We start from the raw sequence: 24,728 nt of genomic DNA, 5'->3' as shown, positions 1-24,728 counted from the left end.
CTACCTATCTGTTTGTCACCAGCAAATTCAGCAACCATATCATCGGTCCCCTTGATCCACGTCATTTATATAAATTGTCAAAAGGCGAGGCCCTTCACTGATCCCTGTGGTGCACTATTCGTTACAACTTGCCAACCAGAAAAAGACACATTTATGCCGACTCTCCCGTTAGTTAACCAATCTTCTATCCATGTCATTATGTTACCCCCTACTCTATGAACATTTATACTCCACAGAAACCTTTGATGTGGCACCTTATCAAATGCCTTCTGGAAATCTAAGTACAGTGTAACCACAGGTCCCCCTTTATCCACAGCACGTGTTACTTCTTCAAAGAACGCCAATAAATTGGTTAAACATGTTTTCCCTTTCATCAAACTATGTTGACGCTGCCTGATTCTGTTCAATTTTTCTAAGTGCCCTCTATAACGTCTTTAAGAATAACGTATAACATCTTCCCTTTGACAGATGTTAAGCTAATAGGCAGGTACTTTCCTGCTTTCTGTCTCCCTTCTTTTTTGAATAAAGGACTTACGTTGGAATTTTCCAATCTAATGTAATCTTCCCCGAATGTAGGAAATTTTGGGAAATTAAAATCACGCATCGATGTTCTCAGCCACTTCTTTTAAAGACCCTAGGATGAATTCTATCAGGACCCGAGGACTTGTCAGTCTGCAACTTCAACAATTTGCTCTGCACCTCGCCCCTGGTGATTGTAATGTTCTCACGTTTTATTTATGGCTGCATTTGCTGGCAACGCAACCACTAGTTGGCGCTGTACTGGCACATGCGCAAATGCAGTCTGTGCCACTGTAAGTTCACAGTCTGCGATGTTAAGGCAGCTGCCATGACTAAAGATGGTGCTGCTCAAATAATCAGAGAATGGCAAAGTAAACATATGGCAGCACGCAATGGAAATCCAAAGTACAGCACCTCTGACAGTGCTGCACATTTCTAATTTTTTTCCGTGCCATTCCACTCTGGCCGCTCGCTCCTGTTTCCTCCCCGCACCGCCCTAAGAATCAAGCGATGTAGGAGCACGTGGCAGAGAGGAGAGAGGTGGCGCCGCCTCGAGCAAGCGTCTGGAGCAATGGGGGAGAGAGCGGGTGGTGGGGAGGAGAGAGGCGGGGTAGGGAATGGAGCGGAGCGTCCGGAGAGAGCGGCGGGGTAGGAGGGGTTGTGGGGAAGAGCAGCCGACCAGGCGCGTTGCATGAAGATGTACACTTTACGTGATGAAGTTGCCTACGCATGCGGTAAACAATCCTGGCTAGTCGGAACGCCACGCACGCGAGGAGAACTGGAGCCCATCTGCACATGTGCGCATTTGGCGCAGACTGATGTTGTCAGCGGCTGGCTGTGTTGTCAGGAATCACTTTGAAGAAAAAAAGATAATTGCGCACAGTTGGGTAACAGGTCAGAAGATTGGACAGAATATACAAAGCTGCAAAGAACGACTGAAAGATTAATAAGTAGGGAAAGATTAGCGTCCAAGAGAAAGCTGACAAGAACTATTTAGACCGAGCGCAAGAGTTCCCTTTTTTTTAAGAAACGATTTAACCAAAAGATCGCTGGTCATATGGAAAGTGCGTATAGGGAAGAAATAAGGGAAAATAAAGAGATGGCAGATGAATTGAACAGATACTTTGCATTGGTCTTCTCAATAGAAGATACAATCAGCATCCCAGAAATGACTGCAAACCAGGAAATGGAAAGGAGGGAAGAAAGGAGGGCTGCACAGTGGTGCAGTGTTTAGCACCGCGGCCTCACAGCTCCATGGATACGGGTTCGATTCTGGGTACTGCCTGTGCGGAGTTTGCAAGTTCTCCCTGTGTCTGCGTCGGTTTTCGCCGGGTGCTCTGGTTTCCTCCCACATCCAAAGACTTGCACGTGATAGGTAAATTGGCCGTTGTAAATTGCCCTTAGTGTGGGTAAGTGATAGGGAATATGGGATTACTGTCGGGTTAGTATAACTGGGTGGTTGTTGGTCGGCACAGACTCGGTGGGCCGAAGGGCCTGTTTCAGTGCTGTATCTCTAAATAAATAAAATCAGCACTCAATGCAAACGTGCAGCTCTAAGACTTCACTGATTTGACACTGTCTGAAAACAATGACCTGTCAGCTTTGCTGGAGCTCAGAAACCAGTTTAAGCTAGCTACCTAATTAAATAGCTACAACTTGGCTTAGAGAGCTAGCACATCCCTGTTTAAAATTGTAAGACACCTCACATGCCTCTTAACATAAAGAGTAATTTCAATTAATTGCCAAATGCATACACAATAAAAAGTAGACTTTAAAAAGGTTCAGCCTTAAAAAATACCCACTTACCAAACTCCCTTCGTTACACTCTGTGCCCTCCTGCAACACTCAGTAGAGGCCAAAGGGCTGCAAAGATTTATAAATTGCTATCAATTGTTATGAAGAATATTAAGGGCTACAAATGGTTAAAAAGAATTAGAAAGGATTATAAAGGAAGTTAAATAATTTTGAAGGATTCTAATGGATTTTAAACGAATTGAAAGATTAGAAAAGCTTCTAAAGATTCTGAAATTCAACCATGCTTTGGAAAGGTTTTAGCTACTATAAAGTGTTATACTGTGCTATAACTATTTATGAAGGATTATGATTGTCATAAAGGATTACCATGTGCTGTGAAGTATCTGAAGGGCTATAAAGGATTATAAATAAGTTTAAAGGATGGTAAAGGATTATAAAGGCTAACAACGCGTTCTAAAGTGTGAGAGCATTTCATAATGCGTTATAAAGTATTACAAAATGTTACAAAGAATTATAAAATGTTCTAATGTGTTGTAAATGATGATGAAGAATTCAGGTTGAAGATTCCCACTAACATTTCTCTTTCAATTGTTTTTATCCTACTTGCTATGGAGACGGCTGGTAGGTGGGGCCGCTCCTGACGGGTTCACCTCGCGCTGTCGCTCTGCTCCAATGCTTGAGCACGGTGGGTGGGGCTGGGGACCTCAGACACCGCCCCCTGTCCCTTCTTCCTTCCGCATTGGGAACAGGCGTCGCCCCCACTCTGGTCACGATGGGAACAGCACTCGCCCCCACTCTCCCATTACCATGGGAAAAGGAACCTGCAGCAAAGCCCCATCCCCATGTGGAACATGTCCCACCCCCTGGCCCGTCACTCTTCAGAACAGCTCCGACCCCATTCCCGCATTACTTTGGAGAACATGTCCCGCGGCCATAACCCCATCACCATGGGAAAAGGACACCTTCCCCGCCATGTCACCCTATAATGACTGGTCCCACACTCGCTCTTTTCTGATTGCAAAGCGCCCCACTCCCACTACCCTGTCAGCATGCAAAACAATATCCACCAACTACCCGGTCAGCAAGTGGAACAGGCCTAGGCGAACTACCCCTTCCACTTGTAGAGCAACACCCGCCAACTACCTCCACAGCATGCGGAAGAGGCCCGGTCAAACTACCCTGTTAGCATGAGCAACAATCCCTGCCCAACTATTCCGTCACCTTGTGAACAGACCCTGCCCTTGCTGTGACAGACCCAGCCTCCGGCTGTTTGAAAAAATGAAATAAAATGAAAATCTTTTAGAAACGGTCAGTGATTACAGTCCCTCTTATCATTGAATGAACTTAACAATTCGCATAAAGGGATATTTCAGCATTTTCTTCAACTGCTCTCTGAACTGAGTCTGGACCATGGCATAAATCACAGTGTTTGTGCAGCAGCTAAGGGGCTGCAGCATGAAGGCCATTTCCCGCACAGAACCAGGAATTTCAGCCCCAGCCCCAGAATGAAAGTTCATATACTGTATTCTGGTGCATATCAAAACTACCATTAGCATTGCCCATAAAAGTATGAAACTGGCTGAGATAACTAACAGTAAAATGATAGATTTCCGTCGGCTCTTCATCTCTGGGTCTCTCGGACTCTTGGCACTGCTGTGAGCCCGGAGTCTCCTGCTCCCTCTGCTGCTCACCAAAAGGTGCCTGATAGTGAGAGCATTTAGCAGCAGAATCACCACAAATGGGACCCCCGGGGTTTGAATGTTATGGAGGAACTCGATTGCTGCCCAGACCAGAGAGAAGCCAGCATCCTCTGTTATATTACAAAACCAGGGTTGGTTGTACAGACTATACTGACCTGTTAACATAAAATACCAGGTGATGTTCTTTAAACAGCTCAGCACAGTCACTGTTCCCAGAATCACAGCTGCCGTTTTCTCGGTGCAATATTTTCTTTTCAACTTCTGGCAGCAAATGGCCACAAATCGATCAAAGGTGAAAGTGACGGTGAACCAGACAGAACAGTCTGTGGCTGTGTAAAGCAGGACTGCGTGGATATTGCGAACGTGGATGGACTCCCGGAAAATAAACTGGTCATGGTAAACAACGGGAATGTGCCTCAGTATCACGTCGAAAATAATGACCAGTAGATCCGCTGCTGCCATGGCCACCAAATAGTGAGTGACACATTTGGAAAGACCGCACTTGCCTCGAGACAGGATGACAATCGTCATCAAGTTAACTGTGAGGAAGGGAAATAAACAGACAAATTATTTATCAGGCTGTGAGTAAAGTTGCCACTTTGATTGAGCACTGACTGAGATTTTCAAATGTGTTACTGCGTCCAGCGATTCATTGATTGATACTGAAGGAAAAAATGAGAATACCTGTGACAACTTGGAAGGAAGGAGAGATTAAAGGACAAAAGGATGATGCTGAAGTTATTCAACTCAACGCTGATTATAATCCTCCCCATCCGGCCATTCCCTACCTGGTTTGAAGACTGTTCTGTCTCAAAGAACTCGCAGTCCTGACAAACGGTCAGCGGCCTAGACGATTAAGTCTATTTCTCCCTCCACAGATGCTACCAGACGTGCTCAGCATCTCTAGCACATTCTGTTTATTTTTAATTTCAGCTTTCCAGCATCCGCTGCGCTTTGGTCCTATACCGAACGTTCAGTGCTGGATTGACTGGGAGCTTCCCTCGCCTGTGACAGGTAACACTGAACAATCAATGAAACAAATAATCCCAATTATCACTAAGTTAACTATGAAGAAGATAAACTTAACACCAGTTTGGGAATAACAGCAGCAGTTTGAAGAAGTATGGGCTACATTTGTAGATTTGTTACACATTCAGTGATGGAGTCAATTACTCTACCTTTGAGAGAGCTTGCTATTAGAGACAGGGGCTCAATCTAGTGGAGCCAACGAGGGTCCCCATGGCAGGACAAAAAGGTGAACGAAACCCCACCGCGGTCTTTTGGACCATCCCGGGCAATTAACTGCCCGGTGCCTCGTCCCAGTCTATTTAATCAAGGAGATCCCGCCTGCCTAAACGAGGTAAACAGTCACAGGACCAATAGCTCAGTACTATTGGCAATGTAACTGGGAGCAGTGGAGCTGCTAGTACTACAGCAGGCCTGTGATGAGAACCATCACTGGAGACCTGACTCCAGATAAATGTGTCTGCACCACTGCGACAAATCAGGTAGTGGGCGCCACTAACTATACTACACCAGTTTTGGGAACAGATGAGTTGCTGGAGCTCCAGACCACAGTTTAGTTTGCTGGCGCCAGCCAGTGAGGGTGGGCCACTGACAGTACGAAGCCAGGCCATGGGCCAGGACCATTGTTGGGGATACTGACCCAGATTTCTGTGGTGAGGTCGCTCAGAACAATCATAGAGGGGGAGCCACTGCCGGTAATACTCCAGACCTGCGACTGGGACCATCCCAAAAGCCTCAGACCCCAGGGGAGTGTAGCAGAGTCACTGGGGCCAGTCAGAGAGTTGGGGCCACTGCTGGTACTGGCAAAAAAGGATTACTGCTTAAGTTCAGGCCCCAGATAATGTGATGCGGTCACCAGGGTCAGTCAGGTTACAGGCAATTCTACCATTAGAGCACTAGGCCTAGGAGCAGGACAGTTGCTGGAGGCCAGGACCACTATTGGTGTTGAACTAGCCTTGGGAACAGGACCATCGTGGTGAACTGAACTCCAGGTAAATATGGCAAATTCAGCAGAGCCAGACAGGGAACGACCAAATGCTCGTACTGCACCAGACCTGGAATTTGATACATTGCTGGAGTCAAGGGCAATAGAAAAGTGAAACATATTGCTGGGAACAGTAGGGGTGTGTACTGCCAGCACTAAACCAGGATTGAGGCCAGGAGCATTGTTGGAGATGCGGAAGGCAGGTAAGTGAAGAAAGGTGGTCGGGAACGATCAGGGTGCAGGGGAGCCACTGCTGGCACGACACTCGGCACGTGAACAGGACCCTGGCTGGAATCTAGACTACAGTTAAGTGACGCAGGGTCAGCAACGACAGTCAGGGAGAGGAGGCCACTGGCCATATTGTATCATCCCTGGGAGAAAATCCAGAAAAGAAGGTACAGACTTTGGTTGAGTAGCGCAGCAGCTCCAGGGCCATACAGGGTTTGGAGCAGAAAAGCAGGAAATGCTGGTCTGGCAGCATCTGTGCAGAGGAAAGAAGAGTTAACGTTTCAGGTAAGCGACACTTCTTCAGAATTGCGATTGGGGCCACTGCAGGCACTAAACCAAGCCTGGAATCAGGACAATAGCTGCAGAACCAGACCATTGATAAGTGTGGTGGTGTCACTCGGGCCTGTTAGGCATAGGGGCCATTGACATTACTGCAGCAGGCCTGGAACCAGGACGATTTCTGGGCGTATGAATACCCGATAAATGTTGCAGGGATGTCAAAAAGCAACCGCCGAGCAGCAGCCACTGACGATGCTATATCAGCCCTCAGAACCAGGTCTATCACTGGAGTCCCAAATACCAGGTGCGGCATGTCACCTGGATCAGTGCGGGAGTCGGACCCATTGCTGATTCGACACCAGCCTAGAGGCAGTAACATTGCTGCAGACCTGGACCCCAGCGAAGCATGGCGGGTTCGCTGGGGCCAGTCACTGAACAGGCATTACTGATGGTACTAAACCAGGCCTGGGACCAGGCCATCACTGGAGCCGCAGTTACTATGTATTTGCATTGTGATCACCAGAGCCAATCTGGGATGGGCGGCCGCTGCCAGTACTACACCAGGACTGGGAGCATACACTTGTCTGGAGACCCAGTACCAGGTAAGGGGGGCGGGGTTGGTGGGAAAGTCAGTAAGCAGACCTTACTTTTTGTACTACACCAAGCCAGGAACAAGACCCATCGCTGGATCCCCAGATACATGTAAGTGTGGTCAGTCACTGAGGGAGCGGGGCCACAGTCAGTACTACACCAGGACTTGGACCAGGTCAATGGCTGGAGACCCAGATGCCTCTTAAGCATGGTGGTGTTCCATTGACATTCAGGGTGCATTGCGTGTCCTACACCTGATCTGGAACCATAACCATCGCTGGACACCCGGATCTCAAATGATTGCGGCAGGGTCAGCGAGCACAGATAGGGAAGGCTAGCCCTTGCCATTAATTAAGAGATGTCCTTCTTTTTCTTTCATTAAATAAAGCTTAGAGTTTAAAACGTACAAGCATTTCAAAACAAATCAAAAATAAATTCCATATTCTACAACAAGCATCGCATTGATTTTTGTAAGAAATTTGACAAGGTCTCACATGGCACACTGATCAGTGAAATGAACGCCTACGGGATTCAGGAGAATGCCGCACGTTGGATCCATAAGTGGCTCAGAGATAGGAAACAAAGGCTAGACTTTGACGGTTGTTGTTGATAATGGAAAGCTGATTGCAGTGGCATTCCACAGGGCTCAGTGTTGGGACCTTTGCTGTTTGCGGTATATATTAATTATTTGGAATTAAATGATTGGGAAATTTGCCGATGGCACAAGAATTGGGAGTCGATAGTGGAGAGGATAGTCATAGACTCCTGAAAGATATCAGTGGTTTGGTTGAGTGGGCAGAAAAGTGGCACATGGAATTAAACCCGGATAAGTGTGTGGTAATGCATTTGGATAGGGCAAATAAAGAAAGAAAATATACAATAAACGTGAGGATATTGAGAGGATTAGAAGAGGTGAGAGAACTTGCAGGTCGCTGATGGTGGAGATAGTTAGGTAGATAGAATGGTGAAGAAGGCACATGGAATGACTTCCTTTATTGATCAGGTATAGAATACAACAACAGGGATATAATGCTGCAACAGTATAAAACACTGGCTAAGTCACAGCTGGAGTACTGCATAATGTTCTGGTCACCACATTGCAGAAAGGACATAATTGCTCTGGAAGATGTACAGAGGAGATTTACAAGAATGTTGCCAGATCTTGAAAGTTTGAGCTATGAGGAAAGACTAGATAGGCCAGTTTTGTTTTCTTCAGAACAGAGAAGGCTGTGGGGTGAATTAATTGACGTGTGCATAATGATGAGGGGCCAAGATAGAGCAGACAGGAAGGACCTGGTTCCACTAGTGGGGTGGTCAGTTACCAGGGGCACAGATTTAAGGTGATTGGTAGAAGGATTAGTGGGGACATGAGGAAACGCATTTCACCCAGAGGGTGGTGGGTGTCTGGAGTTCACTGCCAGGAACGGTGATGGAGGCAGAAAGCATCAATTCTTTTAAAAGTTACCTGGACAAGCATCTGAAGTGCTGGAACCTGCAGGGCTATGGACCAGGTGATGGAAGGTGGGCTTAGATTGGGCGGCTAGTTTTTTGACAGGCACAAGCACGAGGGGCAGACTTGCCTCCTTCTGTGCTGTAATTGTTCGATGGCTCTTTGCCAGACACCTCTAGGACCAAGAAAAATATCTTTGTACAGGCGGTGGAGGCAGGGTATTGAATATTATTCAAGGCGAGGTGGATAGATTACTGTTAGGTGAGGATATCAACGGTTATCGGGGGTCGAGGAGATTGTAGAATTGGAGACACAAGCATATCATCCCTGATCTTTTGAATAGTGGAGCAGACTCGAGGAGCCGCTAGGTCTACTTCAATTATTAATTCTATTCCTTTGATGGGGCGTCTCTGATGGATATTTCTTGCAGAATGGGTGTAAGAAAAAAGTTATCCTATTTGCACTGGAGTGTTATCAGGAACTTTCTCACAACTTGTCTGGGTTGAAGGGATCCAGATAATATCCTCCTCCTCCTCCACCACATGAGTGGCTTCCGATTTCTGTGCTGTCATGATGGCAATGATGTGAAGGGCGCATCAGAAAACCACAAAGTTGTGCACCTGTTCCAGCGTGCACTGGAGTGCTCGCCATGACCGGTTCACACATTGGAGGCAGTGCTTCATCACGCTGATTGTTTGCTCCACGGTGTATCTGTTGGCTCCATTTTTAACGCTAAACATGTGCTAATGTTGCATGGTTGGTTGGCGACAGAAGGGTGGATGTATGGGCAAGGAGCATTCATTAGCTATGGATAGAGTTGGTGGTCTTTGTCTCTGGAAAACCACGTTTTGGTTCTCCTTGGAGGGTCGAAGACGTTGGGAACACCCACTGCTTCGAATGAAGGTATCATGGCTGCTTCCAGACTCGTGGACATTCACCGAAATGATATATTGTGCATGGTCACACGGCGGCTGTACAATAATGGAGTGAGAGTTCTTTCAGATCCTTTACCTTTCCCCATCGACATGCGAGGCTCCACAGAGCCACGTACACCATTGGGAATCCCGCTCTCCTGGCAAAGCCCTGGGACCTCATATCGTGCTGCTCCCTGCAAAGGGAGAAAACAATGTATTCGCCTCACCCAGTATTAGATGACATCTGTCATCTCCCGGACGCATCGATGAACAGTATACAGTGAAACACTGGATACGTTGCCGGCTCCTGCCTGCATAGCTCGGGGTGCAGAGAAGTTCAATGAAACTGTAACATTAAAGGACACTGGCTACGCCATCCTTGCCCTGGTACGCATCTCCTGGTCGTGTTGCAGGAGGTGAAACAGCTCTGTGACTACCTCCTTTTTGAATCAAAGAGAATTGATGTATGCTTAAAGGGTGACAACTTGTAGGAATATGGGAAGCAGTTAGGGGAATGGGATTAATTGGAGGGGGAGGCCATGTATGGATTCAAACACAAGACTAAGAGTATTAAAACTGAGGTTCTGCTGGATGGGGAACCATTGTAGTTCAGTCAGCACAGGAGCGACTTTCGATTGGGATTTGTTGTGAGCTGGGATACGGGCAGTACATTGTTAGGTGGGATGTGGTTTATGAAGGTAGTATCTGGGAGGGTGCACAGGGAAGCATTGGGAATCTGTATTAAGCAAATGTTTGGATGATGGTTTGTGCAGCAAACTGGTTTATACAGAGGTGGAAACGGGTGATATTAGGTAGGTGGTAGTAGATATAATGGGTACTGAAGAGGATATAGGATCAGAACTCAGTTGCGGGTCATAGAGATCGTCGAGGTTGTGAACAGTCTGGTTCAGCGTCAGTCATTGGTCTAGTGGGGGGATGGAGACAGTAGATAGGAAATGGAATTTGTGATGGTGACCAAAGCCACTGTGCTAAATGGGATAGATATAGAACAGATAGAACAATGCAAAACTGGGCATACATGAGGCGCCGTGGGCCAGCAACAGGAGCAGAATTGTACTCAACCACAATCTGTAACCTCATGGCCCGGCGTATCCCCCAGTCTGCAATTACCATCAAGCCAGAAGACTGGTTCAATGAAGAGTGCAGGAGAGCATGACAGGAGCAGCACGAGGCGTACCTCAAAATGAGGTATCAACCTCGTGAAGCTGCAACACATGACGTCTTGCGTGCCAAACTGTGTAAGCAGCATGCGATAGACAGACATAAGTCGTCCGATAACCAGCGGATCAGATCTAAGCTCTATAGTCCTGCCACATTAAGCCGTGACTGGTGTTGGACAATTAAACAACTAACTGGAGGAGGTGGCTCCACAAATATCCCGATCCTCAATGATGGGGGAGCCCAGCACATCAGTGTGAAAGATAAGGCTGAAGCATTTGCAACAATCTTCAGCCAGAAATGCCGAGTTAATGATCCATCTTGGCCTCCTCCTGGTTTCCCCAGCGTCACAACTGCCAGAATTCAGCCAATTCACTCCACACGATATCAAGAATTAACTGAAGGTACTGGATACTGCAAAGGCTATCGGCCCTGACAATATTCTGGCAATTGTACTGAACACCTGGGCTCCAGAACTAGCAGCACCCCTAGCCAAGCTGTTCCAGTACAGCTACAAAATTGGCATCTACCCGGCAATGTGGAAAATTGCTCAAATATGTCCCATCAGTAAAGTGATCGATGCTGTCATCAAAGGTGCCATCAAGCAGTACTTGCTCAGCAATAACCTGATCAGTGACGCTCTGTTTGGCTTATACCAGAGCCACTCAGCTCTTTATCTCTTTACAGCCTTGGTTCAAACATGGACACAAGAGCTGAACTCAAGAAGTGAGGTGAGAGTGACTGCTCTTAACAACAAGGCAGCATTGGTCCGAGTATGGCATCAAGGAGTCCTAGCAAAACTGAAGTCATTGGCAAACAGAGAAAAAAAAATTCACTGCTGGTTGGAGTCATACCCAGCACAAAGGACGATGGTTATGGTTGTTGGAGGTCAATCATCTCAGCTCCAGGACATCACTGCAAGAGTTCTTCAGTATAGTGTCCTGGGCAAAACTGTCATCAGCTGATTCATCAATGACCATCCTTCAATCGTAAGGTCAGAAGTGGGGATGTCTGTTGATGATTGCACAATGTGTAGCACCACTCGCGACTCTTCAGATACTGAAACAGTCCATATAGAAATGCAGCAAGACCCGGACAATATCGATTCTTGGGCTGATAAGTGGCAAGTAACATTCACGCCATGCAAGTGCGAGGCAATGCCCAAATCCAACAAGCGAGAATCTAACCATTTCCTCTTGACATTCAATGGCATGACAATCGATGAATCCCCCACTATCAACATCCTAGGGGCTACCATTGAGCAGAACCTGAACCGGATTAGCCATATAAATATCGTGGCTACAGGAACAGGTCGGAGGCTAGGAACCTGCGCCGAGTAACTCAACCTCTTGACTCCCAAAACCTGTCCTTCATCTACAAGGCATAAGTCAGAGTGTGATGGAGTGCTCTCCGATTACTGGATCGGTGCAGCTCCGACAACACTCAAGAAGCTCGACACCATCACGGACAAAGCAGCCCTCTTGAATGGCACCCCACCACCGACGCTCAGTGGCAGCAGTGTGTACCATCTACAAGATGCACTGCAGCAATGTTCCAAGACTTCTTAGACAGCACCTTCCAAAACTACGACCTCTACCAACTAGAAGGAGAAGGGCAGCACTTGCATGGAAACACCACCACCTGAAAGTTCCCCTCCAAGTCACACACCGTCCTGCCTTGGAACTATATCTCCATTCCTTCACTGTCGCTGGATCAAAATCCTGGAATCTCCCTTGCTGACAGCACTGTGGATGTACTTACCTCACAAAGACTGCAGCGGTTCAGCAAGGCAGCTCACAACTACCTTCGCAAGGGCAATATGGGATGGACAATAAATGCTGGCCTAGTCAGCGACGCCCACATCCCATGGATGAATAAATAAAAAAACAAAATAAATACAAAGCTTAGATGAGAAGAACAGTAATTCCATGAAATGTGGTCTGCACATATAATGAATCAGTTTTAAAGGGCTAATAGCTGCATATAGAATATTAACAGAGACACCAACAGTAGTAAAGATGAGAGTATATTAAAACAGTATATTAGGAGTACAGTTAGCAATGTTTCTTAGAGTTAAGAGCCATATGCAGAGACTTATCAGGAATAACAACAACAAGGAGGGCAGAGTAAATGGCAGGAGAAGTAATACAATTAAACATGGTTTATAAAATCAATAGCTGGATAGTGAAGCTTACCAGGGACAGCAACAATAGCCAGGATGGGGTAATAAAAGTATTGAATAATCGCAAGTGCGAGCATAATCCGCCATTCTAGAGATAGCTGATCATAATATGCAGAAAGATAGACAAACTCCCAGGAGAAACTCCTATCCGTTGTTGTAGCATTCCGATCTATTGTTCTCAGATTATGGCCCATGGTTGTAACATTCCAATCTATTGTTCTCAGATTCCAATGTATTCCCTCCCTCTCTCCGATGCCGCTGAACGCTGTTAGTGCAGAGGCGATGTTCCCTCTGACATGATGGGGTAACACATTGAAAGGTGTCCCTTATTAATAGAAGAGGTAAAATTTCCAGTTACACAATTTGGGTCCATGGAGACTGAAATTAATCACAGTCACTGAACAAACAGGTTCAGTTAACTCCTTCCAATCCAGCACAGTTTGCACCATAATAAAGTGGGCGTGGTGCTAGAGGGCTGGGGGTTACAAATGTTAAGCCCTGTTTTACAAAAAAGTAGCGATAGGATACACCATTTAATTACAGCCCCATTAGGCAAACCTCGTGAAATGTTGGGGAAATTCTTTGCGTCTATAATCTGGGACTAGGTAATTGCGGTTTACAAAAAATATGAGATTATAAATGAGAAGCAACACAGATATGTTCATTGGAAATCAGGTCTGTCAATGGCGGTGTAGTCGTTTGCAGTCGCATTGGAGAGAGTTGATGAGGATTGCACTGTTGATGCTTTTTATATGGACTATGAAAAGCCGTGGAATCAAGTAACATTTAATAAACTCATTGGGAAGTCTGAACTTCGTGGATTAAAGGGGCAGTGAGGGTCTGGAGATGATATTGGCTGAGGAACATAATGCAGAGAGAAGCGGTGAACATTTGTTGTTCAGAAGCTAGAGTGGTGGGTATGGAGCCCAGCCGTCAGTATTGGAAGCAGTGCATAGACTGATATCGAACGAGAATAATTTAAAATTCCTCAGACGATAGAGAATCAGGAATATAAAAGAAAATGTGAATGAAATGTGGTCAGAAAGAGGATGAGGTCCTGAAAGCAGATTTATCGGGAGCGAGGAAGGATATGAACAGGCAGGACCTCAAAATCAGTAATCTCAGTATTACTCCCAGTCCCACGTGCAAGTAAGCATAACAATAGAACTTGTAGACAAGGGAGGACATCAGATTTCTGAGACATTGGGTGTGTTCCTGGAGCAGGTGGGACCTGTACCTTGTACCTGCACAAGGTTGCATCTTAGCAGGACTGGGCCGATTATCCTGGCAGGGAGATTTGTTAGTGCTGTTGGGAAGGGTTTAATTTAAATTGTCAGGGGGATGCGAACGTGAGAGGGAGCTCAGGGAAGGAGAACTGGTAACTTGTCTGGGGTTTGGGAAACAGGAGCAAGTATCAGAGAGGAATACCAAGGAGCACAGAATACTGGGGGAGATAGATAGCACAAGAGTAGAGAATAACACATTATTAGGTTGGTTAGAGTAAGGGACACCGTAATAAAGTCTGAATCAGGTTTAATGTGCACGGATGTGAATCCCCGGAGTGTAATTAATAAGCCTGGTTAGGTGCAGGCGCAGTTTTCTTTTTGGAAATATGATGTTGTGGCTATAACAGAGACCTGGCTCAATGATGGGCAGGACTGGGTGTTAAATAAAACTGGATACAAGGTGTACAGTAAAGGTAGGAAAGGGATAAAAGAGGCCGGGGTAGTGGTATTGATTAAGGTGAGTATTATAGTGATGGAGAAAACGGATGTCCTAGAGGGGTCGAGGGCAGAATCAATTTGGCTGGAGCTCTGGAACAAAACAGGTTCAATTATAATGCTCGGTGATGTCTACAGGCCACCAGTTAGTAGGAAGGAGGTGGAGGAAAAAAACGGCAAGGAAATTACAGAGACGTGCAAAAATTATAGGGTAGTTTTAATGGGGGACTTTAATTAACCAACAAAGACTGGGAGAATAGTAGTGTCAAGGGCAATGAGGAGCAAGAGTTCCAAGAGTGTGTTGATGAAAATTTTCTCCAACAGTATGTTGCTAGTCCAACAAGAAAGGAGGCACTGCTGGACCTGGTTCTTGGGAATGAGTGGACCAAGTGGATCAAGTGTCAGTTAGAGAGCATTCAGAAGATAGTGATCATTGTATCATAATGGTTAGGCTGACTAAAGAAAAGGACAAAGAGCAATCCAGGGTAAGAATAACTAATTGGGGGAAGGACAATTTCAATGGGGTAAGAATGGAGCTGAGGCAAATAAATTGGAGTCCAAACCTGTCAGGAAAACCGATGCATGAACAATGGGCTACTGTGAATGAAGAAATAGTTCAGACACTGTCAAGGTATGTTCCCACGAGGGGGAACATTAGGGCAAGCAAACCCAGAGCTCTTTGGATGACAAAAGAGGTAGCGATTAAGATAAAGAAGTGAAGGGTGCTTGTGACAAATGCCAGGTAGAAAACAATATTGAGAACCAGGCCGAATATAAAATGTCCACAGGGGAAGTCGAAAAGTAACGAAGAGAAGCAAAGAGATCACATGCAAAGAGACTGACAGTTAGCATTATAGGAAATGTCCACGTTTTCTTTAGTCAACGGGTGGTGAAAGGAGGAGTGGTGCCATTTACTGACCAGAAAGCGGATTTACACATGGAAGCAGAGGGCACAGCTCAAGTATTAAATGAATTATTTGCATCTGTCTTCACCAAGGAAGAAGATGCAACCAAGGCAGTGTTGAAAGAGGAAACAGGTCAGACACTAGAGGGGATTAAAATTGATAAAGAGGAAGTATTAGGTAAGCTGTCCGTACTTAAAGTGGCTAATTCACCAAAGCCGGATGAAGTGAATCTGAGGATACTGAGGAAAGTGAGCGTGGAAATCGTAGAGGCACTTGCCATAATTTTTCAGTCCTCCTTAGACTCTGGGGTGCTGCCAGATGATTGAAGAATTGTAAATGTTGCAGCTTGTTCAGAAAAGGGTGGAAAGATAAGCAGAGCAACAGCAGGATATCAGTTTAACTTTGGTGGTGGGAACACTTCTTGAAAAATATTTTTGAACAAAACCAATAGTCACATGGACAAATGCGAGTTAACTAAGGAAATCCAGCAAGGATTTCTTAAGGGGAAATCATGTTTAACTAACTTGCTGGAGTTGTTTTTGCGGAGGTAACAGAGCGAGTTGATGAGGACAATGCTGTTGATGTGGTGTACATGCACGTTCCAAAGGCATTTGATACAGTGCCACATTAAATGAATTGTGAGAAAACTGTATCTCATGGAATAAAAAGGATGGTAGCAATATGGATGCAAAATTGGCTGAGAGACAGCAAGCAAGTGGATAATGGATGTTATTGGGGCTGATTCCTGGGATGAAGGGGTTGACTTATCAAGAAGGGCCAGAAAGGTTAGGCCTTTATTCATTACTGTTTAGAAGGATGAGGGGTGATCTTATTGAAACGTACTAGATTCTGAGGGGGTTTGACAGGGTAGATGTTGAGAAGATGGTTCCACTCGCGGGGGAATCTCAAACTAGGGGACATAGTGACAGAATAAGGGGACAATCATTTAAAACTGAGATGCGAAGAAATTTCTTCGATCAGAGGGGAGTGAACGCCTGGAATTGTTGTGGAAGCTAGATCATTAAAAATATGTAAAGAGGATGTAGATGGATTTATTGAAATATCGGGAAGTTGAGGGCGATGAGGAGCTGGCACAAAAGAGGAGCTGAGGTCTGGGGTAGGTCAGCCACGAACTTATTGAATGGTGGGGTAAGCTTGAGGGGCTAAATGGGTTATTCCCGCTCTTATGCTTATGTTCTTATATAAGTATTTTCCTATAGTCTACAGGCAGGTGAGGTCGAAGTTTCAAAATGTCTGCTTTTTGTCCAACTCACTGCTTTATAAAAGTCCAAAGTGAAAACAAAAAGCCTTCAATAGACGATCACGTGACCAGGCACAGTGTCTCCACTGTCATTCAAGATGAGTATTTGAGGAAGTCAACTCTCGCCCCGCCGCACCCCACCCCCGCCACCCCCCCCCCCCCCCCCCCACCCCACCCCGGCGCGGTTGACTTCTTTGTAACTGCTTGCTGTCCTATTATTGCTTACAAAGCCATAATCCAAAAAGTCCAGCTATTTGCAAGTCCACTGAAAATCGTTTTTTTCCTCCTTTTTTAACACACCGAAGTCTAAGATTTTAGAACAAAAATAAAACTTATTTTTAGCAGAGTTCTGTTAATGAATGGTCACAGATAAACAGGGCAGCCACATCATAGAGAGCAATAGATCAGTCCTGAGAGAGAAACCCTAACATTTGGCGTGCAATTGATGTTGTGTAATTAATGAATAGACACAATTGTGGAGCACAGCCACAATGAAGGGTGTAGTGGAGAAGCCCTGAAATAGACACCCAAACAGCTGTCATTCAGTAACTAAATGGGCACAGTTGAAGGGTATAACCACATCACATAGTGCAATGGAATAGTTCTGAGAGTGACACTCTCGCTTTTGAAATTTACTTGATGAATGATCATGGTTGAAGAAGACAACCACATCCCTGAGTGCAGTAGGTCAGTCCTGAGAGGACACTCTAACATTTTTACTATAATTACTGAACGAAAGCAGGCAAAGAGGGCAGCCACATCGCAGAGGGCAGTGGAGCAGCTCTGAGAGAGGCACTCTCACACTTGTAGTTTAATTGCTGAAAGATCACAGTCAAAGAGGACAACCACACCCACAGTGCAGTAGAAAAGCGCGGAGGGAGACCCTCTAATATTTGTAAATTAATTGCCCAATGAACAGAGTTAAAGAGGGTAGCCACATCCCAAATTCCAGTAGATCAGTCCGGAAACAGACACTCGAACTTTTGGAATTTAATTATGGAGTGATCACAGTGATAGAGAAGAGCGACATCCCATAGTATAGTAGAGCAGCCATGAAAGAGATACTTTACCATTTGAAATTTCGTTACTGAATTGCGAAAGTTAAAGAGGAGAGCCACACCCCAGAGTGCAGCAGATCTGTTTTGAGAGAGGCACTCCAATATTAGGAGACTAATTATCGAATACAAGCAGGTACAGAGGAGAGCCACATAGACTCATAGAGTGATAGGGTTATCGAGCACAGTAACAGGAATTTCGGCCCATCGTGTCTGTGCTGGCCTTGAAGCACCCATTGCAATCCCATTTTCCAATTTTTAAGACACAGTTGAGGGAGGGGCAGTACTGGCAGCTCAATATTTCAGTGTGCAGTATCTTCAGCCATGACAGGGGAAGGAACAAAAGAGGTTGTGGCATTGCACTGTAGATCAAGGAGTCAATTACTACAGTAGGGAGGGATGAGACCTTGGAAGGTTCTTCAAATGAGGCCAAAAGGGTAGTACTTAAAAACGAAAAGGGGCAATCATTTGGCTGGGAATGTACCACAGGCCTCCAAACAGTCAGGGAGAGATAGAGGAGAAGATACAAAGGGAAATCCCAGAGATGTGTAAAAATAATCAGGTAATATTTGTTGGGGATTTCAACTTACCTAATATTAACTGTGATAGTCTTCGTGTAAACGTTTTAAAGGGGGCAGAATTCTTAAAATGCGAACAAGAGATCTTTTTCAGCCAGTACTTAGAAAGTCCCACAAGGGAAGGGGCAGTACTGGACCTAATCCTAGGGAATAAAGCCAGGCAAGTGGTGGAAGTGTAGTGGGGGATGGGCGGCACTTCGGGGATAGTGAACACAACTCTGTCAGATTTAAGGTAGTTATGGAAAAGGACAAAGCCGGGCCGGAAATGAAGGGACTGAATTGGGGGAAGGTCGATTTTCAAATGGGAAAACAGTATCTGGCCAGACTGGACTGGGAGCAGCTACCTGTCGGAAAGTTTACATCCGACCAGTGGGAGTATTCAAAGAGGAAGTAGTGAGGGATCTGAGCCAATGTGAACCCGTTAAGGTGAAGGGAAGGAAGAACAAGTCCAAGGAACCCTGCATGTCAAGGTCGATAGTGAATTGGATCAGGAAAATAAAGGAGGCTTATGGCACATTCGGAGCACTGAAAACAGCGGAGGCACTAGAGGAGTATAGAATGTGTAGGCGGGTAACAAAAAAAAGTTATTTGGAGAGCGAAGAGGCGACATGCAAAAACACTGGAAGGCAAGATAAAGGACAATCCTAAGACGTTTTATAAGTATATTAAGGGCAAGAGGATTACCAGGGAAAGGGTGGGACCCATTAGGGACCAATGTGGCAATCTGTGTGTGGAGACAGAGGATACAGGTGAGGTTTTAAATGGTTACTTTTCATCTATGTTCACTATGGAGAAGGACGATGTAGGGAAAGGTGATTGTGAAATATTCGAACAAATTAGCATTGGAAGGAAGGACGTATTAGCTGGTTTAGCGGGCTTAAAAGTGGATACAGTCCTATGCCCAGATGACATGTCTCCCAGGCTGTTATGTGAGGCAAGGGAGGAGATAAGAAGGACTCTGACACATATTTTCATATGCTCTCTGGCCACAGAAGAGGTACCAGATAATACAGCGTTGCATTATTCGCTTGTGCCTTAACAGGTCTATATTTGATCTGCCTTCCGGGCTGACTTAGCTTCTCTTCTGTATTTGACTGTGCATCACCCGCTACTCTACCTCCAGCCTGCATCCCATCCTCCTGTCAAATTAGATTAACTGCTCGCCACCCCCACCCACACCCGTACCTGCAGCATGAGCAAATCTCCCAGCAAAGATGTTGGTTCAATTCTGGTTCAGGTGCAACCCATCCAACCTGCACAGGTCCCACATTCGCCAGAAACTGACCCAGTAATCCAGGGATCTAAATCTCTCCCTCCTGCACCATCTCATCAGCCTCGCATTCAGATGTCCCTATCCTCCTATTCGTACACTCACTAGCCCGTGGCACGGGGAGTATTCCAGAGATTACAAGCTTTGAGGTCTTGCTTTTTAACCTGCTACCTAGCTCCCCAAATTATTGTTGCAGGACCTCATCCTTCTTTCGACGGATGTCGTTGGTACCAATGCGAACCACGACCTCGGACTATTCACCCTCCCCCTTCAGAATGTCCTGCAGCCACTCCACATCCATGAGTGTAGTAGAGCAGCCCTGAAACAGACACACAAATAGTTGGAATTTACTTACTGAATGGCCGTGTATGCCGTGGACAGCCACATCACAGAGTTCAGTCGATCAGCTCTGAGAAATAAACTAACATATGGATTTTACTAAATTAAAGGACACAGTTAACATGCACAGCCACATCCCACACATAATCTACCTCTCAAGAATTGCCTTCACAGCCATCAACTAAGGTACAACAAGAGAAGACATCCCACTTAAATGGATTGTTTGCTGCTTGTCCATCACCTTTCCTAGATGGAAGGATGCTAACCATTATAAAAGATGCAATAACTAGATATAAAGAAAATAATGATATGATTGGGAAAAGTCAGCATGCGGTTATGAAAGGGAAATCATGTTTGTCATACCTGTTGGAGTTTCACGAGGATGTTGCTTGTCAGATTGATAAAGAAGAATTAGTTGATGTGGTGTATATTGGATTTTCAGTAACTGTTTGATAAGGTCCCACACAGGAGGTGAGGAAATAAAATTAGAACATATGGGATTGGGATAATATACTGCAATGGACTGAGAATTGGTTAACAGACAGAAACGGAGAGTAAGAATAAATGGTTCATTCTCAGGATGGCAGGTTGTAACAAGTTCTGTATCACAAGAATCAATTCTGGTGCCACAGCTATTCATCGTCTATAAAAAATAATTCTGATATGGTGACCAAATGTAATATCTAAGAAATTGATGACACAAAACTAGTTGGAAATGTAATTTATGAGGATGATAGAAGGAGACCTCAAGGAAACTTGGACAGGCGAAGTGAATGGACAAGAACTGGACAAATTTAATATAATATGAGCGCGTGTATTTGTCCACTTTGACAGAAAAAACAGAAAGGCAGAGTATTTCCTAAAAGGTGAGAGGTTGGAAAATGTTGATGTCCAAAGGGAACTGGGTATTGTTGTTCAGGAGTTAGGAAAAGCTAGCATGCGGGTGTAGCAAGCAATTAATTAGGCAAATGGCACATTGACCTTCATCACAAGGGGTTTTGAGTACAAGAGCAAATATCAAAGATTGCTGGAAATACTCAGCAGGTCTGTGGAGAGCGAAGCAAAGCTAACGTTTCAAGTCCGTGACCTTTCATCAGAAATGGCAAAGGTTAGAAAATAATTCACATTTTATTTTTTAACCATGTGCCTGCTTTCCATGTAGTCAGAGCTGCTCGGTATTCTGCTATTAACACTCTCTCTGGACTAATGCTTTGTCTCTCACCACAAGCACTAACACACTCTTTGCTTTTGTCCCAGGACAGCTTTGTTATTTAATCTCTCCTACCCTCTGTCCTATCAAACACCTTCACCTTTGTTCTTCCACCCACCGCAATCCCGTGCACTTGCTTACAACCTAATTCTTTTCGAACCTTTGCCAGTTCTGATGAAAGGTCACAGACCTGTAAAGTTAACTTTGCTTCTCTCTTCACAGATGCTGCCAGACCTGCTGAGTATTGCCAGCACTTGTTGTTTTTATGTTAGATTTTCAGAAACTGCAGTATTTTGCTTTTATTTTAGTGTTTGATTCACAGCCACCTCTTTTCCAGGAATGCCTACGTTGAAGAACTTCTGCTCTTCTCTCCGGTGGATTTCCGTTTGTCACTTTTACCTTGTTCACCTTCATTGTGTTCTATTTCACTCCTGGTATTTGATAAGTTCTCTACCAAAACACGTTTTCACAACCACATCTCCTTTCTCAGTGATTGTCTCCGGTTCAGAATTATTCCACGTGGATTCCAACTGAAGTTTCATCCTTCATGTTTTGAATCCACCGAAGAGTACAGCTATCTGTGAGAAATACAGCATTCCTCAGACTGCTGTGCTTGCCGCATCCTGAGTTCCACAAGCAGTGCTATGTGCTGCCACATGTGCACACTAGACCTCTCTCTCTCTCCTGAAGCACCGCCTCACCTTATCTCAAAGCTGTTCTGTTCCGCAGTTTCGTTTCATCCTTCGTGGTATCCGACGCATTAACAAAAACGTGTTTCCTTCCTTCCAGGTGGAAGCTGCAACAGCTGATGGGGACTAATGCACCTCCAGATCCTTCTTCCCCTACACTCCCCTCTGACCACACCCTTTTTGATCTGACCTCTTGCCATGTATTCACTGTACCCTCTGACCTTTCTCTCTGTAACGCTGAACCTTCTGCACTCCGGAAAGGTCTCAGTTCTGTCCTCCGACGCCCCTATCTCAATGAATTTCTCGCTTGACATGACTTTGAGTTCTTCTTCCATCGCCTTCGCCTCTGGGCTCACTTCTTTGACCTGGAGTCCTCCCCCACCCCACCCCACCACCGACCAGCAGACCCTTTCACATGCCTCCAGCATTTTCCCTCCTCATGGACACCTCCCTCCGACCTCTTACACACTCTTGATCTTTTTTTGAATAATATCGGCTAGACATTGGCCATCTCAATTTCTCGATGCCCTCCCTCCCTCACTCACTCTAACCCGTCCTCCTCTGAACTTGCTGCACTCCTTTCTCTCACGTCTCACCCCGACATTGTCATCAAAACTGCAGACAAGGGTGGTGCAGTTGTTTGGCGCACCGATCTCTTCCTTGCAGAGGCTCAGTGCCAACTTTCAGACTGGTATTTATTCCCACTTCCTCCTGGACCATGACCCCACCACTGAACATCGAGCTACTGTCCACAGTACTGTTCATAGGACTGTCACTGGCCTCATCGCCTCTGGAGATCTTTCCTCTACAGCTTCTGACCTCATAGTCCTGCAACCCTGGACAACCCTCTTCTACCTCCTTCCTAATTTCCAACAACAGGACTGTCCCAGCAGAGCCATTGTTTCAGCCTGTTCCTGCCCCACTGAACTTATTTCATCCTATCTTGACTCTATCTTTTCTCCCCAGATCTAGTCGATTCCAACCTACATTCGTGACCCTTCTGATGCACTACATCAGTTTGGCAATTTCCAGTTTCCTGGCCCAAACCGCCTGCTCTTCACTATGGACGTCCATTATTTTCTACACCTCCATCTCCCACCAGGACTGTTTGAGGGCCCTCTGCTTCTTCCTTGAACAGAGGTTCAACCAGTCCCCATCCGCCATCACCCTCCTCCGCTTGGCTGAACTTGTTCTCCCATCGAACAACTTCTCCTTCAACACCTCTCATTTCCTTCAAGTAAAATGTGTTGCTTTGGTTACCCTCATGGCTCCCAGTTATGCCTGTCTTTTTATGGAGTATGTCGAACATTCCTTTTTTCCAGTCCTAATCAGGATTCCTCCGCCAACTCATTTTCTGGTAAATTGATGACTGTATCGTTGCCGTTTCCTGCTTCTGCCCCGAACTGCAAAACTTCATCAACTTTGCTTCCAATTTCTGCCCTTCTTTCACCTTTACATGACCCATCTACGACACTTCCATTCCCTTCCTCGACCTCTCTGTCTCCATCTCTGGGAATAGACTGCCTACTAATATTCATTATAAGCCCACCGAACCACAGCCACATCGTCTACACGTCTTTACACCCTGCCTCCTGCAAAGATTCCATTCCATTTCCGAGCTTCTCTGGATCTGGAACAGCAGCTCTGGTGATTCAACCTTCCACGATCGTGCTTCTCATATACCTTGTTTTATCCTCAGCAGAGGATTCTCATACTGCCTCAGTATAAGGTATGTATTAAGTATTAAGAGTAACTCTTGTCCATCCACATACTGCCTCAGCCAGCTATCTTGGACAGACTTAAAAAATTCTTCCCCATTTGATCCCTTAGCACTAAGGCAGTCCCAGTCAATATTAGGTAAGTTAAAATCACCTACTAATACAACTCTATAATTCATACACCTATCTGTGATTTCCCTGCATATATGCTCCTCCAATTCCCTCTGACTATTCGGGGGCCTATAGTATAATCCCATCAATGTGATCGCCCCTTTCTTATTTCTAAGTTCTACCCATGTGGCCTCGCTGGACATCCCCCCCCCCCCCACACCCCCGGGATATCCTCGCTAAGTACTGCCGTGATGTCCTCCCTAATCAATAGTGCAACTGACCCTCCTCTCTTAACTCCACCTCACCTCGGAATCATCAGTACCCCAGAACATTGAGCTGCCAGTCCTGCCCATCCCTCAACCACGTTTCCGTAATAGCTATAATATCACAATCCCATGTACTGATCCATGTTCTGAGTTCAACTGTCTTACCTGTATGGCTTCTTGCATTAAAGTAAATGCAGTTTAGACTACCAGACCATCCACGCTCCCTGTATTGCCCCTGCCCAGCCTGCCTACAGGACTTTCTTGCTTTAGCCTCTACATTTGTCTCAACTATCTCATCGGAGAGACTACTACTTTGGGTCCCACACCCCTGCCAGACTAGTCTAAACCTTCCTGGGTAGTAATAGCAAACCTTCCCGCAAGGATATTGGCCCCTTCCAGTTCAGATGCAACACGTCCCTCTTGTACTGGTCACCCCTGCACCAGCAGAGATCCCAATGATCCAAGTATTTGAAGCTGTCCCGCCTACACCAACACTTCAGCCACGCATTCATTTGTTCTATCCTCCTATTCCTACCCTCACCAGCACGAGGCAGAGGGAGTAATCTTGAGATTACAACCCTAGAGGTCCTGATTTTTAACCTTCTGCCTAACTCCCTATATACACTTCGCAGGACCTTATCTCTCTTCCTCTTAATGATTTTGGTACCTCTGGATGCTCATCCTTCCCTTTCAGAATGTGCTGCAGCGGCTCCGAGACATCCTTGACCCTCGCACCAGTGAGTCAACATACCATCCTGGAGTCTCGTTTTTGGCCACAGAAACGCCAAGCTGCACCG

The sequence above is a fragment of the Heterodontus francisci genome, chromosome 21 (assembly GCF_036365525.1).
Source record: "Heterodontus francisci isolate sHetFra1 chromosome 21, sHetFra1.hap1, whole genome shotgun sequence".
NCBI lineage: Eukaryota > Metazoa > Chordata > Chondrichthyes > Heterodontiformes > Heterodontidae > Heterodontus > Heterodontus francisci.
The sequence above is the reverse complement of the archived record's forward strand: the minus strand, read 5'-3'. Positions refer to the sequence as shown.